The 16,316-nt window shown below is 32.9% G+C and overlaps 1 pseudogene; it reads left to right on the forward strand.

The window, feature by feature from the left end:
* The first annotated feature begins 7,977 nt into the window (after positions 1-7,977).
* Positions 7,978-11,075, forward strand: LOC136998551 (uncharacterized; annotated as a pseudogene).
* Positions 11,076-16,316: the final 5,241 nt, after the last annotated feature.

Genomic DNA, 16,316 nt, shown 5'->3' on the forward strand with positions numbered 1-16,316 from the left:
ATATAAAAAAACGCAATAACTTAGAAATACAGATGGTTTTTTATACCCTTTTTATGATCACTAATAATTTTCTTATAAAACATGTTGCAAAGTATAAAAAAAATTATTAGGTTTGTATAAATTAAGATTTCTATAATCAAAAAGAGGATAATCGTATTGAAAATATAACAGGAGTAATGGTGGGATATTATTACCATTATTTTTACTAAAAAAAAAGAATCATATTTATTAAAATTATTTTTACTAAAAAAAAGAAATGATATCACAAAAGAACCTTTTTTTTAAAAAAAGGTAAAAAAAGGGCGCCAAGTACACGCCTTGTTATATTAAAAAAAAGTTTTCCTCACAAAAAACCTTTCCAAAAATATATTATAAAAATATCTTTTTAAAAAAATTGTTTATATTTATTATAAAAAACCTTTCCAAAAAAATTGTACTTTTAAAAAAAGTTGTATATACCAAATAAAAATTCGCTACATATTCTGCCTATAAAAGAGGTGATATCAGAAAATGACGCCAAGTTTAAATAAAAAACCTTTCAAAAAAAGTTGCATGTATATCTAGTTATTTATTTAAAAATAATATTTATGTTTATATCTAGTTAATTTTTCTTAAGTATATTTTTTTAAATAATTGCATTTGTATCTAGTTATTTTTTTTATATTTGTATCTAGTTAAATAAAAAAATTTTTCAAACTTAATCAAAATAAAAAAATATTACAAAATTTCGCAAAAAACTTGGCGCTACTATAAAATAGCCTTAAAATATTATTATACATCTTAAAATATTATAGAGCAATGAAAATGAGCAATAATTTTACTATTTACATGATAATGGGTGTTTACGATAATTCAAGTTCGAGTTAGTTTCACTAGGACCGACAATGAGATATACATAACCATCTAGAACCTTTATGATTCATGACAACTCAACGCTGTCTTGTATTGCTTGAGTTAAATTCATTGAATTTGTTGAGTTTAATAAATATAATTATATACATATATATATAATTATATCTATTAAAGAGGTATACCAACATACATACCAACATTATTTGTTTCTTTCATAGACTGATTTGCAGTTAACATTTTTTTATTACAATAAAATTTGCTCTATAAACTCAACAAATTCAATTAATTTAACTCAAGCAATACAAGACAGCGTTGAGTTGTCATAAATCATAAAGATTCTAGATGGTTATGTCTATCTCATTTTTCGGTCCTAGTAAAACTAACTCGAACTTGAATTATCGTAAACACCCTAAGTGTTATAATAACTCAAATTGACCAGAGCGGCAAACGGCGACGCGATAGCCAATTAAACTCTTGTTCTTACGGTAAAATTGTAAGTTGATTGGCTATAACGTCGCCGCTCGCCGCTCCGTCGCTCTAGTCTGTTTGAGCTGAAATTTTAAGGCTATTTTATAGCAGCGCCAAGTTTTTTGCAAAATTTTGTAATATTTTTTTATTTTGATTAAGTTTGAAAAATTTTTTTATTTAACTAGATACAGATATAAAAAAAATAACTAGATACAAATGCAATTATTTAAAAAAATATACTTAGAGGACGCTGAAGTGACGGGCGAACTAGAGACCCTCTAATAAGAGACTGGCCAACTTGACAGTTGCAACCATGTTTCAGCAAAATTCTGCGAGAGAGACAGGAATATATACACTAGAGACTCTCTAGTGATTCCTGTCTCTCTCGCAGAATTTTGCTGAAACATGGTTGCAACTGTCAAGTTGGCCAGTCTCTTATTAAAGGGTCTCTAGGGCGAACTCCGACGCGAAAGCGCCATCATTTCGATGGTACTAAAAATGAAATGACATTATCGGCGCAGCCTACGGACCTATGCCGCGTAGGTCCGTGTGTACGCATTTGTTTGTAGTGGTGACTCACTACACTGACGTGTGGTTTGTGTACGTGTGTCATCGGAAGTTTGTAAACAAACGATGCTTGCGCTTGTTTCCTCGACTGAAATTTCGTCGCAAGGCTGCAATATAATGTCCGAGAAAACATAGGCGTATACAAGGTGTCAAATAAATACAAACTAAATATGACAAAATAATAAATGAAAAATATACATATAATACTATATATATCACTGAAGAAAAATGTCATATACTTTTCTTATTTTTATCCTTATGTAGTAAATACTAAATAACTAATTAATCAATTAATTAATATATACATATACACATATATTGAATAAATAGTTATCTTTATTTTGTATTTTATATGATAATGACTGAAATAATGAAAGTATATATCATTTCAGTTATATAAAATACAAAATACAGATAACTATATTCAATATGTATATGTACCCACATAGCAAAGATCTCCCCAGGACATCCCAATTTGATCAAAATGGTCCCAGTTTGATCCAGAGCAAAACGTTATCCGTAGGATTACTTGAGGGTATCCCGTGTAGCATGTCCTGTGGATATCTTATGTACGATCTCCGCAGGACATCCCATTTTGATCAAAATGATCTGAACGATACAGATCGATAATAAATAGTTATTCGTAGGATTTCCTGAAGATATTTCTAGCACAAAAAAATATACGTACATTAAAATTGCTGTTTCTTCAAATTTAGCAAAAGATTTCTTACATAAATATTTTCTAGTAAGACATTTTTTTGCTTAATTTGAACAGAGAACAAATTTAATTTTGTGTGCATGCGTAGACACACATATAACATACAAATATAATTTTAATCCGTCCATTTGTTAAGATTAAAGTACAAGTAAAGTACAAGTATTCAAGTATCAAAGTACAAGTATTTTTTGTACAAGTAAAAAAAATATGCAGCTGCATGTTGCAAATTACATATTTTTTCTTAAAAGCAACAATGTGTTTTCTTTATATCAATCGATTTGTCTCATTATTTTATGCATAAAAGTATTAAGGTAAGATTCCCGAAAATTGAATGTTTTACAAGATATTTTGTATTTTGTGTCAAAATGCTGTAATTTTCAAGCCTCATAACTCGAAAAGTATTTAATGAAAAATAACTTCATTATAGTGTTTCGGAAACGTCATTAGATTTAGTTATTAAATTATAAAAATTAGATTAACTTTCCATCTAATTCATTAAACATCTAGTTTAAAAAAATTAAAAATATATTGAGAGATATATGTTTATATTTATGTTATATAAATGTTTATACGTATTTGTAGGTGCAGTTCAATTAAAATACCCGCAAGCTACCGAGCACGAAATTTCGGAACCAATTAAATCATGGCTTCGTCATGCAACTGAAAAAATAAAAAAACTGAATGCTGCACGATAAAATATTCAATACTTTTTTATTATATTTTGTTCATGTGTATAATTTATACATAATATTAGCAATTTTATGTATAAAATATTATGTATGTAATATTATTCATATTAAGTTATAATATTTAGTAATATTAAGTTTATTAATTTATATCTAACACTGTGACTAGCAATTGTGCAATTTTGAAATGTACAAGACGTATCTTTAGTTTTTGTTTTTATATATACAAATTTTATTTTTATTGTGACTATTTTTACATTATATAGTAAATAAAAAATTTAAAAAAAATTACATATTTTATAATAAAATGTGCTTCAAATGTACTATTATTTATATTACTTATACGTACTTTACCTTTTTTGAAATATGTCTATTTCTTAAAATAATGTAATATAATAGAAGCTTTTATTTTGAAGAAATTTTGCTAATAATCTTTCCTTTATGCTCATAAAGATACTTACATGTCAAATGTCTATATAAAATATTTGAAAAAAATATGTATTTTGAAAAAATGTTTCAAAAATTCTTTAGTTTTAAAGGAGTAATAAAAAATAGTAATAAAACAATATCTTGATAGTGATGTCATTAAAGCGAGATTGTCGTAATTTTTTAAAATATAAATAATAATTAATATAAAACTTTTCGAGAGAGAAAGAGAGAAACGTTACTTATTAAGATTACTGTTTTATTGCTTCCTTAACTTAAAACTAAACAATTTCTGTTTAAATCTTTTAAAAAAATATATTTTTTAAAGACATTTTAAATAAATATTTAAAATAGATATTTTTCTGGGTGGTATTTATAGTCCGATTTTATATTTAGAATCGTCTTATGATTTCATTCAACAATGAAATAATGTTGCGCAACCATTTTGTTGATTGAATGAGGTTTTAAAATGATTTCGAATATAAGATCGGATTATTTACACTATCCTATATTCAATAATTTTATTTGGACTTTATCTGAATAAAAAAAGATATCCAGGGGACATTGTTGGGATCTAATTTAATCATATGTAGGATATCCCAGGGATATCCCAGGGATTTATTTTTTGATGTCCTACGGATATCTGAAAAGCGGACATTTGGATATCCCACGGATGCCCTACGGATATCCTACGGCTTTGTACAGACATCCCAGGGATATCTGAAAATTTTTTACATTACATCCCACGGACATCCGTAGGATGAAATTTTGCTATGTGGGTATGTATTCAATAATTAATTAACTTATTTATTTATTTTGTATTAATTACATAAGAATAAAAATAGGAAAAGCATATAACATATTTTTCCAATTAGATATATAGTATTATACATACATTTTTCAAATAAAATATTTTATCATATCTAACTTATATCTATTAGACACCTTGTATAAGTCTATTTTGTCTTATATGTACATCATTCAGCCATACGATAGAATTTCAATTGCGAGAAAAAAGGTTAAATGACCTTATAAATTATCTGATAAAATATAAACAGACCACACGTGCAGTAAATTGCTAACTAAAATAAATACGTATTTTTTCAAATCTGTCAGCTGACGTTAGATCGCCTATGACAATATTTCTTAAAATCTGCCAGTTCACGAATAAATCGTCTTTGGCTCTCTTTTTTCTAAACGGTCAGCTGATGTTAGATCGCCTCTGACTATATTTATTAAAAATTGTTAGCTGACGTTAGATCGCCTCTGGCTTGTCTTATTCTATATTGCCAGTCCACGAGAAAGCCGCCTCTGGCTTGAAGACAAGAATAAGAATTTTCTTCTAATGCCAGTCCACGAGAAAACCGCCTCTGGCTTGTCTTATTCTATATTACCAGTCCACGAGGAAACCGCCTCTGGCTTGAAGACAAGAATAAGAATTTTCTAATGCCAATCCACGAGAAAACCGCCTCTGGCTTGTCTTATTCTATATTGCCAGTCCATGAGGAACCGCCTCTGGCTTGAAGACAAGAATAAGAATTTTCTAATGCCAGTCCACGAGAAAACCGCCTCTGGCTTGTCTTATTCTTTATTGTAAGATACTTTTATTACGTCATATGCTCTATGTATATAATGTATATTATATGCTCCATATTATCTATATTCATATCAAAATATCTTTCTAAGAAATTGACATCATTTTGTATACTTTTTTACAATAAATGTATATGATATATGCCATATTTTTTATTTCTAAAGCATGAAATATAAAGATATTTTTATTTTTTTGTGTCTATCATTTGTAAAATAATCTTGATAAAAGAAACAACATTAATTTTGCGACTTGCAATAATCTGTTTTATTATATGCTTCTTTTAAATACTTACAATTAGCCTTATTTTATGTGATTAACTTGGTATTTAAAATACGTATCAAAATCGAAAATGTATTTCTATTACAGTAGAAACGAAACATTCTTGTCTTACAACAGAGAGAAATGGCAAAATATAATATTGTCTAAAGTACAGTCCAATAAAAACTGTTAAAATTGAACATTTTATAAAACCACTGTGATTCATGAAAAATTAGAACTATTATTTTAAAAATATAGACATATTTCGACTGTGTGTTTTAAACTGCACTACACATTCAAAATTCACAGAATAAAATTATTTCTGCAAAGTTGTGTATAATGTCAGTGGAAAAGTGATTTATTTGTTATTACATATACATGATATTTTACCATTCCTCTCTGGTGTAAGACTACAATGTTTTTTTTCTACTGAACTAGAAATTAATTTTATATTTTGATGTGTATTTTAGATACCAAGGTAAACGCATAAAATAAGGCTAATTGTAAGTATTTAAAAGAAGTATATATTGAAACAGATTATTGCAAGTCACAAAATTAATGTTTTTTTATCAAGATTTTTTTACAAGTGATACATACAAGAAACTAAAAATACCTTTATATTTCATGCTTTATAAATAAGTTATATGACATATACATTTATTATAACAATATACAAAATGATATTAACTTTTTACATAGATACTTTGATATGAATATACATAATATGAAGCACATAATATACATAATATAAACACATGAAGCACATGAATAAAAGTATTTTACAGAAATTAGAATATGAATGTATGTAACTAAATAATATAAATGTTTGCAAAAATGTTGCAAAATTTATGTATAATACATACACTTTTTTATCCTTCGGAGTGCCTTCAACCCATTTTTTTTAGCCGGGTTCGTAGCACATAACACAAACACACGCACACACACGCACAACTAACACACACATAACTAACCTAAAAGATTCTGTATATGACAGATAGCACTGAGAACTGTATAGCGCCTCTATCCCAAAATCCCGGAATTAATCTATAGCTCTTTTTTACCTTATTCTTTCTATATTGCACACATGCTTTACATAAATCTGGAAAAGGGTGGCGTTTTGAAAATAAGTCTCTAAGTTCTATTTTTTTGGTTTTCCATTATTGTTTCATACGCTCTTCTTCGGCACATGGTCTTGTTTTGCAGATTGAAGCAGTATAATTTTGATATAAAAGATATAATTTTTTGAGATAACATTGTCGGTAAATTTTCAAAAATTTTTTTTATTTTTTGGTTTAAATTTGACCAACAGCCGAAAGATTAGCATATGTACTTTATTTACACCAAAGGATTTGTAATTTAATTAAAGCAATAAAAAACGCCACCCTTTTTAAAAAATTGAAGTTTCGGTCGTTAACAATATGACTTCAGCATCCTCTTAAGAAGAATTAACTAGATATAAACATAAATATTATTTTTAAATAAATAACTAGATATACATGCAACTTTTTTTGAAAGGTTTTTTATTTAAACTTGGCGTCATTTTCTGATATTACCTCTTTTATATGCAGAATATGTAGCGAATTTTTATTTGGTATATACAACTTTTTTTAAAAGTACAATTTTTTTGGAAAGGTTTTTTATAATAAATATAAACAATTTTTTTAAAAAGATTTTTTTATAATATATTTTTGGAAAGGTTTTTTGTGAGGAAAACTTTTTTTTAATATAATATATTTTTGAAAGTACAATTTTTTAAAAAGGTTTTTTATGAGGAAAACTTTTTTTGATTTATAAAGAAACGTCAAATTCTTGCAAATAGATCTCGTAATCTAATTTCTTAGTATTACATTTTAAGTGACTAAAATTGCAAAACTTAATATTTTTAAATTTTTCTACAAGTTCCATATTTCTGGCTATTTGGAAGTAATATTTCATCAGTTATATTTAAAAAATAATTTTGATACAAGTAAATAAAAATAAGATAATATTAATGTTGTTATGTGGAATAAAATGGACCAATTTAAATGGGGTAAAACGGACCAATTTATATATTTGTTCTACTTATATTTTCTACTTATACTTTCTACTTATAGTTTTCCGCTTATATATTTACTCTGATTTGAGAAATATTTTACCATTTTCTTTTTCAACAATTTTTTGTTTTTTAACCGTTTTTCTAGTTGCTAAAGATGCCTAGAAATTATAAAAGAAAATCGAATTGATGTAAATAAAATGCGGAAAATTTATACAAAGCCTTAAAAGCCATGTTAGAAGAAAACATTGGTAAACGAGAAGCTGCAAGAAGATTCTCTGTATAACCAACTTCCAGCTACAACCCTTTTTCGCAGATTTAAAGCTTTGAAAACTCAATCAGAAGTAAATCTTACACAAAAATTAGGCAGTAGAAAGCCTGTTTTTTCAAATGAACAAGAAAAAAAATTACCAAATTACGTCTTAGATATGGAAAAAAGATTTTTTTGTTTAATTACTTATGATGTACGAAAACTGGCCTATGAATTAGCAGAAAAAAATTCTATAAAACATTATTTTTCTGAAGAAACAAAACTTGCTGGAAAAGACTGGTTTGCAGGATTTTTAAAACGCAATTCTCAAATTTCTATCAGGAAACCGGAAGCTACAAGCGCAGCTCGTGCCATGAGTTTTAACAAAGTTGTTAACACGTTTTATGAACTATTGGGTAATGTTTTGAACAAATATAAATTTTCTTCAAACCGCATTTTTAATTGTGACGAAACCGGTATTTCTACAGTATCCAAGTCTGTATCTAAAATTCTTGCTCAAAAAGGTCGTAAGCAAGTTGGCATACTTTCTTCTGCAAAAAGAGGTCAAACCGTGACTGTAGAAATATGTTTTTCGGCTTCTGGTAGCTATATGCCACCTATGTTTATTTTTCCCCGAGTCAGAATGAACCCTCTTTTGATGAATAACAGTGTTTTCCCAGGGGCTTAGGCTGAAAGTGATAAGTCGGGTTGGATGCAAACCGACATTTTTAAAAAATGGTTTGAGCATTTCATTCAGTTTACAAATGCCTCAAAAGACAACCCAGTTCTCTTATTGCTTGATGATCACGCAACTTATATGAAAAACATTGAATTGATCTACAAAGCCCGAGATAATGGTGTTATTATTATTTGCTTTCCTCCTCACTATCATCTCTCAATGTTCTGTCTTATCTTCTGCAACATCTCAAGACTCATTAACTTCCTCTTTTACAATCTCTCCTGAGAAATTACAACCTCATGTTAATAATAAGAACAAAAGGAAAACAAGTAAACATAGAAAAACAGCAATAATTACTGATTCTCCTTACAAACTTCAACTGGAAAAAGCTATGAAAAATAAAAAACGCACTGTTAAAAGTAGAAGAAACTTGAAATTTATTGAAAATAATGTCCAATTAAAAACAGATTTTATAATAATTATTTATTTAGTTTACATGCTTTATTTTAAAATGTTATATTTAATTTAAAAGTTATAAATTTAAAAATTATAAAGATTATAATTATTTTAAAGATTTGTGTGTATAATAAAATGATTAATGTTAAATTAATTTCTATTCTTATTAAAAAATATTTAATAAATAATATATAGTTTTGATTTTGAGTTAATCTGTTAAATTATTTCTTGGTCCATTATCTCGGCTTGGTCCATTTTATCCCATGGGATAGTCCATTTTACCCCACCTATGGGATAAAACGGACCAAAATTGAGTTTTTTTAAATCTTAATAATAATTCAAACTTTTGCAAGTTTTAAAACTTTTACATTATGATCTTATAATAAACATTCTACAGTTTCTTTATACGAAATTTCAATTATTTTTTGTCATTAATATAAAAAATATGGCCATTTTCGCTGAGGGGGTCCGTCTTACCCCACCTTCCCCTAAACTACAAATTTCCAAAGTTTCAACCAAATCCACCGGGAGCCATTTTCCATAAGGTTTGTGTGGGATCCTTTCTGCTTAAATAGCTAAGACTAGAAATATGTTAAAAACTCTTGTACATTGTGTGCAAGAAATGGTAATGTCAAAATCTAAATAAAAATGAAGGTAACAGCTTCCACTTATACATCAAGTTATATAATCAAACTAAAAAAATTTTTAACTGACATATCTCTAACGGACATATCTCAACTTGATGAATATTGATATTGTCACTTTTTGCACCAAGCCACAGATATACAGGGTGTCTGTCATAAAGTATTCTCAGCGAAAAGATACAAATAGATACAATAGATCTCGTTATTCTGAACAAAAAAGTCCTATATCATTTTGCAAATCACCACGTAAAATTTCGAGTAATTAATTAAAAAAGATTGGCCAATAAGCGCGCGATCGGGCAGTGGGCTGACCGTAGCGGCAGTGGCGATAACGCGCGCCGTTGTTGACACATCTGGGCGTACGGCCCATCGCCTGCTCGAAACGCGCGACTGCTGCTCGCGACGAATCGGACGGAAGACAACACAAAAAGGCGACGCATAAACAATAACTTTTCGTCTCGCGCACGCTGTCGTGTCCGAGATTGTCGCGCGCTTCTTTCTTGTAATTAAAATAATAATTTAATAAATAAATTAATAAAAATAAGTAAAAAGAAAATTTTTGTGCCATCTTGTGCCACAGCACCTAGCGGTAGATAACATGGCGCGTTTTTTTTTTTTTAAAGTGGTTTCCCCAATAGGCCTAATCCACGTTCTACTTATTATAATAATTATTATAATAATTATAATAATTGCTCAAAATGCCGGCCTTCCTCTTGTATACAGATTTCGGCTCTTCGAATTATGTTGCGCGTCGCACGGTTTGCCATGTCCGGCGTAATGGTATCGAAGGCCGCAACAATAGCTTCACAGACTTCTTGCTCTGTATCATCACGCCGATGTTCTATTAAACTTTTAATATGACCCCATACAAAATAGTCTAGAACATTTAAGTGAGGTAACCGTGGCGGCCAGATGACTGGGCCACCTCGACCCATCCACCTTTTCGGAAAACGCGCGTCTAAAGTATTCCTTGCCTTTGAAAATGGGCAGGAGCTCCATCGTATTGGAAGATCAACTCCGCTCGTACGTTGAGAGGGATATCTTCGAGAAGTCGACGGGGAAAAATACGGACCGATATGAAAATTATTATTAGAATCATTAGCAGTTCAGAGAGAGAGAGTTTCGCAGAGTTTGCGAAAGGAAAGTCGCTTAATGAAAAAAATATTCACTACTTGGTTTCCAATTATTTCGGCCCAAACATTGATGGTCCAACGATATTGGAATTAAGCTTATCGCACGGATTCTCTTCTTGCCATTGCAAGAAATTGCGTGAATTAAATACACCGTTTGGTGTGAAGGTGGTCGTCCATCCACAGAATGCAATCGAAAAAAGAAATATTTTGTCGATACTGCGCGAGAAAACCTATATTTTACTGATAATTAATACACAAAAAATATTACAAATCTTAAATAAAAATAATAAAAATGCCTTTACAAAACCAGATGCGTCGTTCTGAATCTCTGGAAAGAAACTATTGCACTCGTTAATAATGATACGTGTGCAGTTTATTCTCCCGCAATGTTCTATGTACTGCGTGCTGTGATATGTCAAGTGCAGCAGCTACTCGACGCACTTTCCGGAGTTTTTTTTCGAATTTCCGTAAAATTCTTTCCTTATTGCGAACGTAAGATGCACTCTGTAAATGGGTCGTTCGTGATTTAGGAGGAGAAATCTTGTGTTTTGCGATCGTTGGACGCATCGCAGAAGTGTTTTGCAGGATGGATGTCGCTTACGTCCGGGGAATATCAAAATAATCATATCATGCATGTTACGGAAATGGATGTGAATAGGCTTGTATATTAAAAATGTCACCACTTTCGGTTGTAAGAAACTGAATTCCTTTTATTATTAGAATAAGCCAATACTTATATGCACAACAAGGGGCGTTGTCAACCACCAACGTGTGTTCGAAGGTTTTACAGAGAGTCGACTCTACTAAACAAAAAAAGGGTTATTATGTACGCCCGAAACAGCAGCGCGGAAACGAACGAAAAAGCGCCATCTAAAAGAAAACGAGTCGAATTATCTTCAACACTCCCACTCGACGAGTTTACAAAGTCATATTCAAAAGTTTGCAATTTGCTATAAATTTTTGCTTTGAAAGAGCTTTTGTTAATAAATCCGCCCGTTGTTCATCGCTGGAAACGTGCGTAACCATTAGTTGTCCATTCTTGACTACTTCTCGTACATAATGATATTTTATGTCCACGTGTTTTGTTCTCCTGTGAAACGTTGGATTCTTGATCAATGTTTCTGCTGCCGTATTATCGCAGTATAGAGTCGTTGGTTTAACTTGCTCGTACCCAATTTCTCGTAATAGGCCACGAGTCCACACAACTTCCTTCGATGCATTGTGGGCCGCTATATACTCGGCATCTGTAGTTGATGTAGCAACTATTGTTTGCTTCTTAGATGACCAAATAACTGGGCCACCATTCAGCATCAACAGGACGCCAGAAACTGATTTTCGCGTATCCATGCAAGATGCATAATCTGCATCTGAGAAGGCCTCTAATTGACTGTCCTCATCAATCTTTGTACCATAAGTGAGACCCAGTGATTTTGTACCTTGTAGGTACCTAAGTACACGCTTTGCCGCTTGCCAGTGTGTTGCTGTTGGCGTTTCCAGAAACTGACTAAGTTTGCTTACTGCAAACGATATGTCAGGCCTTGATCCAATTGCCAAAAACATCAACGAGCCAATCAACTGACGATATGGAATTTCTTCGTCCTTGATAATATTGCCATCTTCATCGAGCTCTCGTTTTAGCACGACATTAGGATCCATAGGAACGCTGACTGGATTACAATTTGACATATTGAATTTTTCAAGCATCTTAATGGTATATGCTGTCTGATGTAGACGTGTCTGTTTGTTAGGTCGATCACGGTCAATTTCAAGTCCTAAATAGAATCTTGCTTCGTTCTGTGTAATCTCAAATCGCACTTTAAGTAATTTCAATAGTTTATTAATTTTGTCTATTGATGCTCCAATTACTAGACCATCGTCTACATAGAGTGCGATTAACAAATCCTTTTCTTCATTTGCGTAAACACAAGGATCGTAGTTGGTCGGCTTCATGTCTAATTCTCCTAGTACAGAGTCGATTTTCTTATACCACTGTAACGGTGATTGTTTTAGACCATATAAGCTGCGCAAAAGTTTACATACTTTTCTACTTCCATCGTCGAAGCCTTCGGGTTGTAGCATATATAACTCTTCGTCTAAATCACCATATAAAAAGGCGGTCTTGACGTCAAATTGTACCATCTCGTAATCCTTGTGAGTTGCAACAGCTATCAGCATTCGAATTGAGTCATAGCGTGTTACTGGAGAATACGTTTCGCTGAAATCGACGCCTTGTTTTTGACTGCAACCCTTTACGACGAGCCTTGCTTTATAACGGTCGGCGTCACCGTTTGGTTTAATTTTGACCCGAAAAACCCATTTGTTTTGAATTGCTCGACGTCCTTTGGGTAGTTCAACTAATTGCCATGTATTATTTCTTCTTAGCGAATCAAGTTCCTCATACATTGCTTGCTCCCACTGTTTTCTGTCAGGTGATTCGATTGCTTCTTTGTAGTCTTCAGGTATCTTGATTTCAGCTAACATGCATGAACATGTGCCAACATGTTGAGTTTTGCTTCTTGTTCGATGTGCAATTCCATTGTTTTCAGTTATTCGTTCAGTTTGTTGTCTTTTCTCCTTTGAGCGGGTTCTCGTCGCAATTGCTTCATCTTTACTTGAACTTGAATCTTGTTCGGAGTCAGTATCTTGTTTTTCCTGTTTTATTTCTAATTGTTCTATATCTTCTTCTTCAATGAATTTAACGGCTGCCATTGGACGAGGTTCGACAATTTTAACGTTGCATCGCACATACACGTTCTTCGTGCCGCGCTCCCAGAGACGATAAGCTTTCGAGCCTGGTTCATAACCCACAAGTACAAGCTTCTTTGACTTCTTATCGAATTTGCTTCTAAATTGATCTTCGATATGAGCGTACGCATCACTACCATAGATACGTAAAAAGCTGACGTTTGGTTGTTCACCTGTGAACATCTCCCACGGTGTTTTGCCACCAAGTCGATCCAAAGGTATTCGGTTCCGAATAATTGCGGCTGTTCTTCCAGCTTCGGCCCAAAGCGATAAAGGTAAGTCTGCTGCAGCCAGCAACGTGCGTCCAGTCTCGACGATTGTTCTGATTTGTCGTTCAGCACGACCGTTTTGTTGTGGTGCACGCGGCGTCGAAAATTCATGAACTATCTTGTTTCTGTTCATAATTCGCTTCATGTCTTTGCTAATAAATTCTCGTGCGTTATCGGACCGAAAACGCTTTATTGTGTGTCCATACGAATTAAAAATTGCAATAACACTTTCGACGGCGTCGACAATTTCAGTGCGATTTTTCATAGGACGAACGATTAGAAATCCAGTGTAGTCGTCTACAAAAACTACCAATACAGTATTTCCACCGAGAGACGGAGTTGACATCGGACCGCAGACATCAAAATGTATCAATTCACCTGGCTGCTTTGCACGAGTGTCCGATTCGTTGAATTGCTTGCGTGTCTGCTTGCCAAAGATGCAGGCTTCACAAAACTTTTCGCTACTACTGATCTTTGCGACGTTCACGTTTTTAACTGTGCCACTAGTAGCCATTTGTTCCAGTTTCTCATAGCTCACGTGACCGAGTCGTTCGTGCCACACCGACAGCGGTTGTACATCATTTTCGGCATGATGAGCTTCATGTTCTGGTAGCACAACTTGTGTGTTCATCGTGTACAAATTTCGTTCATAACTGTAACCAGTCATGAGTGTCTGGTTTCTTTTGTTGACGATCTTGATTTGATCTTCTTCGATGATTGTTCTGTTGCCATGTTTTGCGCTTGCGCCGATGCTTAATAGATTACGACCTAAGTCCGGAATCCAGAGTACGTCATATAGTGTACCTTCGCGTTCTTTACCGTTTACCGTTGATATAACTCTAATATTACCTTGGCCACCTGCATAAACAATGTTTTTGTTTCCTACAGTTATCGGTACAGACTTGTCGTCAATCGCCTTGAATGTCTCGAACCATTCTCGTTGAAACGTCATATGATTGCTAGCTCCTGAATCAGCTATCCAACAATCTTCGTTCGGGCGTTCGCGCTGAGCCGTAGAGAATGATGCTGTGAATGCATCGCCATGAGGCGATCTTTTACCTTGTGATGCGCTGTTAGCTTGCTTCGATTCTCGTTTAGGTTTCTTGCATTGTCGAGCCGTATGTCCTTCTTCATCACAATTGAAGCATTTTCCTTTGAATGTTTTCTTATCTTGCTTAGGCTTTTTGATGTGCTTTGACTTCTTAGCCCACAATGCAACAGATTCATCTTCGCTACTTATCTTGAGCTCACCGAAGCTTTTAGCCAGTTGTTCTTCTTTCATGAGACGAGGCAGCAGATTAGCTAATTTTTGTTCGTTTCTTGGTACTGAATCCCAAGCTGATATTACAGAACGAAAACTTGCTGGTAACGAATGCAGAATCTTCGTAATTATTGTTGTTTCATCTTGTTTATGGCCAACGTCTTCAAGTTGTCGAGCCATCTGTTCAACGTTACTGACGTGTTCCGACACCGTCATTTTATTTGGATCCATCTTATACTCGAAGAATCTTGCTAACAACAAATGCACGCTTGTTTCGTTCTTTTGCTCGTACAGTGCCTCAAGCCTCGTCCAGATTTCGTTTGAGGTTCTGCAATTTACAATGTGACGTATCTGAGATAGCTCAAGCGACTGAGTCAATGCATACTTAGCTTTCTTATCTGTAGCATCCCAGTTTTCGAAACGTTCTTGTGGTCTGACATCCTTGCCGCTCGCGACATCATATAATCCGTGAAATTCGAGGAAGACTGACATCTGGTACTTCCACAGCCCGAAATCTGTTCCATTGAACTTCGTGACGGCAATTTTATTTATGGCTTTCCTTTTTGTAAGACAGACAGTTTTTCCTTAACTCAAGTGTGCGTAACTACAATGCACATAACCTATTCACTGGGCGTAGACGCGACCAACTGGGCCCATAACCTGTTACGGAAATGGATGTGAATAGGCTTGTATATTAAAAATGTCACCACTTTCGGTTGTAAGAAACTGAATTCCTTTTATTATTAGAATAAGCCAATACTTATATGCACAACAAGGGGCGTTGTCAACCACCAACGTGTGTTCGAAGGTTTTACAGAGAGTCGACTCTACTAAACAAAAAAAGGGTTATTATGCACGCCCGAAACAGCAGCGCGGAAACGAACGAAAAAGCGCCATCTAAAAGAAAACGAGTCGAATTATCTTCAACAATGCACATACAAAAAAAGGATTACGTTCGTGAATTTGCTAAACGTTATTTTTTTTTAGAGTAAATTTTTTTTGTATTTAAAAAATCGAGTCGGAAGCACGGAATATTTTTCTACTGGCCCTGGCTGGTTGTGTTTTGTCGACTGTCTGCGATTGTTAATTGTTTTTATCTCTCGTCCAACGCAGTACGTACATTACAGTGCTCGTCTTGGTTCTGTATGAACAAATTATTGTTGCACTATGGAGCAATTTACAGCGAGGGAATATACAGATATGTTAACTACATACGGAAGAGCGGGCAAAAACGCAATAGTTGCGGAACGTTTGTACGCGGAAAGATTCCCTGAACGT

Source organism: Linepithema humile, chromosome 3 (assembly GCF_040581485.1).
Source record: "Linepithema humile isolate Giens D197 chromosome 3, Lhum_UNIL_v1.0, whole genome shotgun sequence".
Taxonomy (NCBI): Eukaryota; Metazoa; Arthropoda; class Insecta; order Hymenoptera; family Formicidae; genus Linepithema; species Linepithema humile.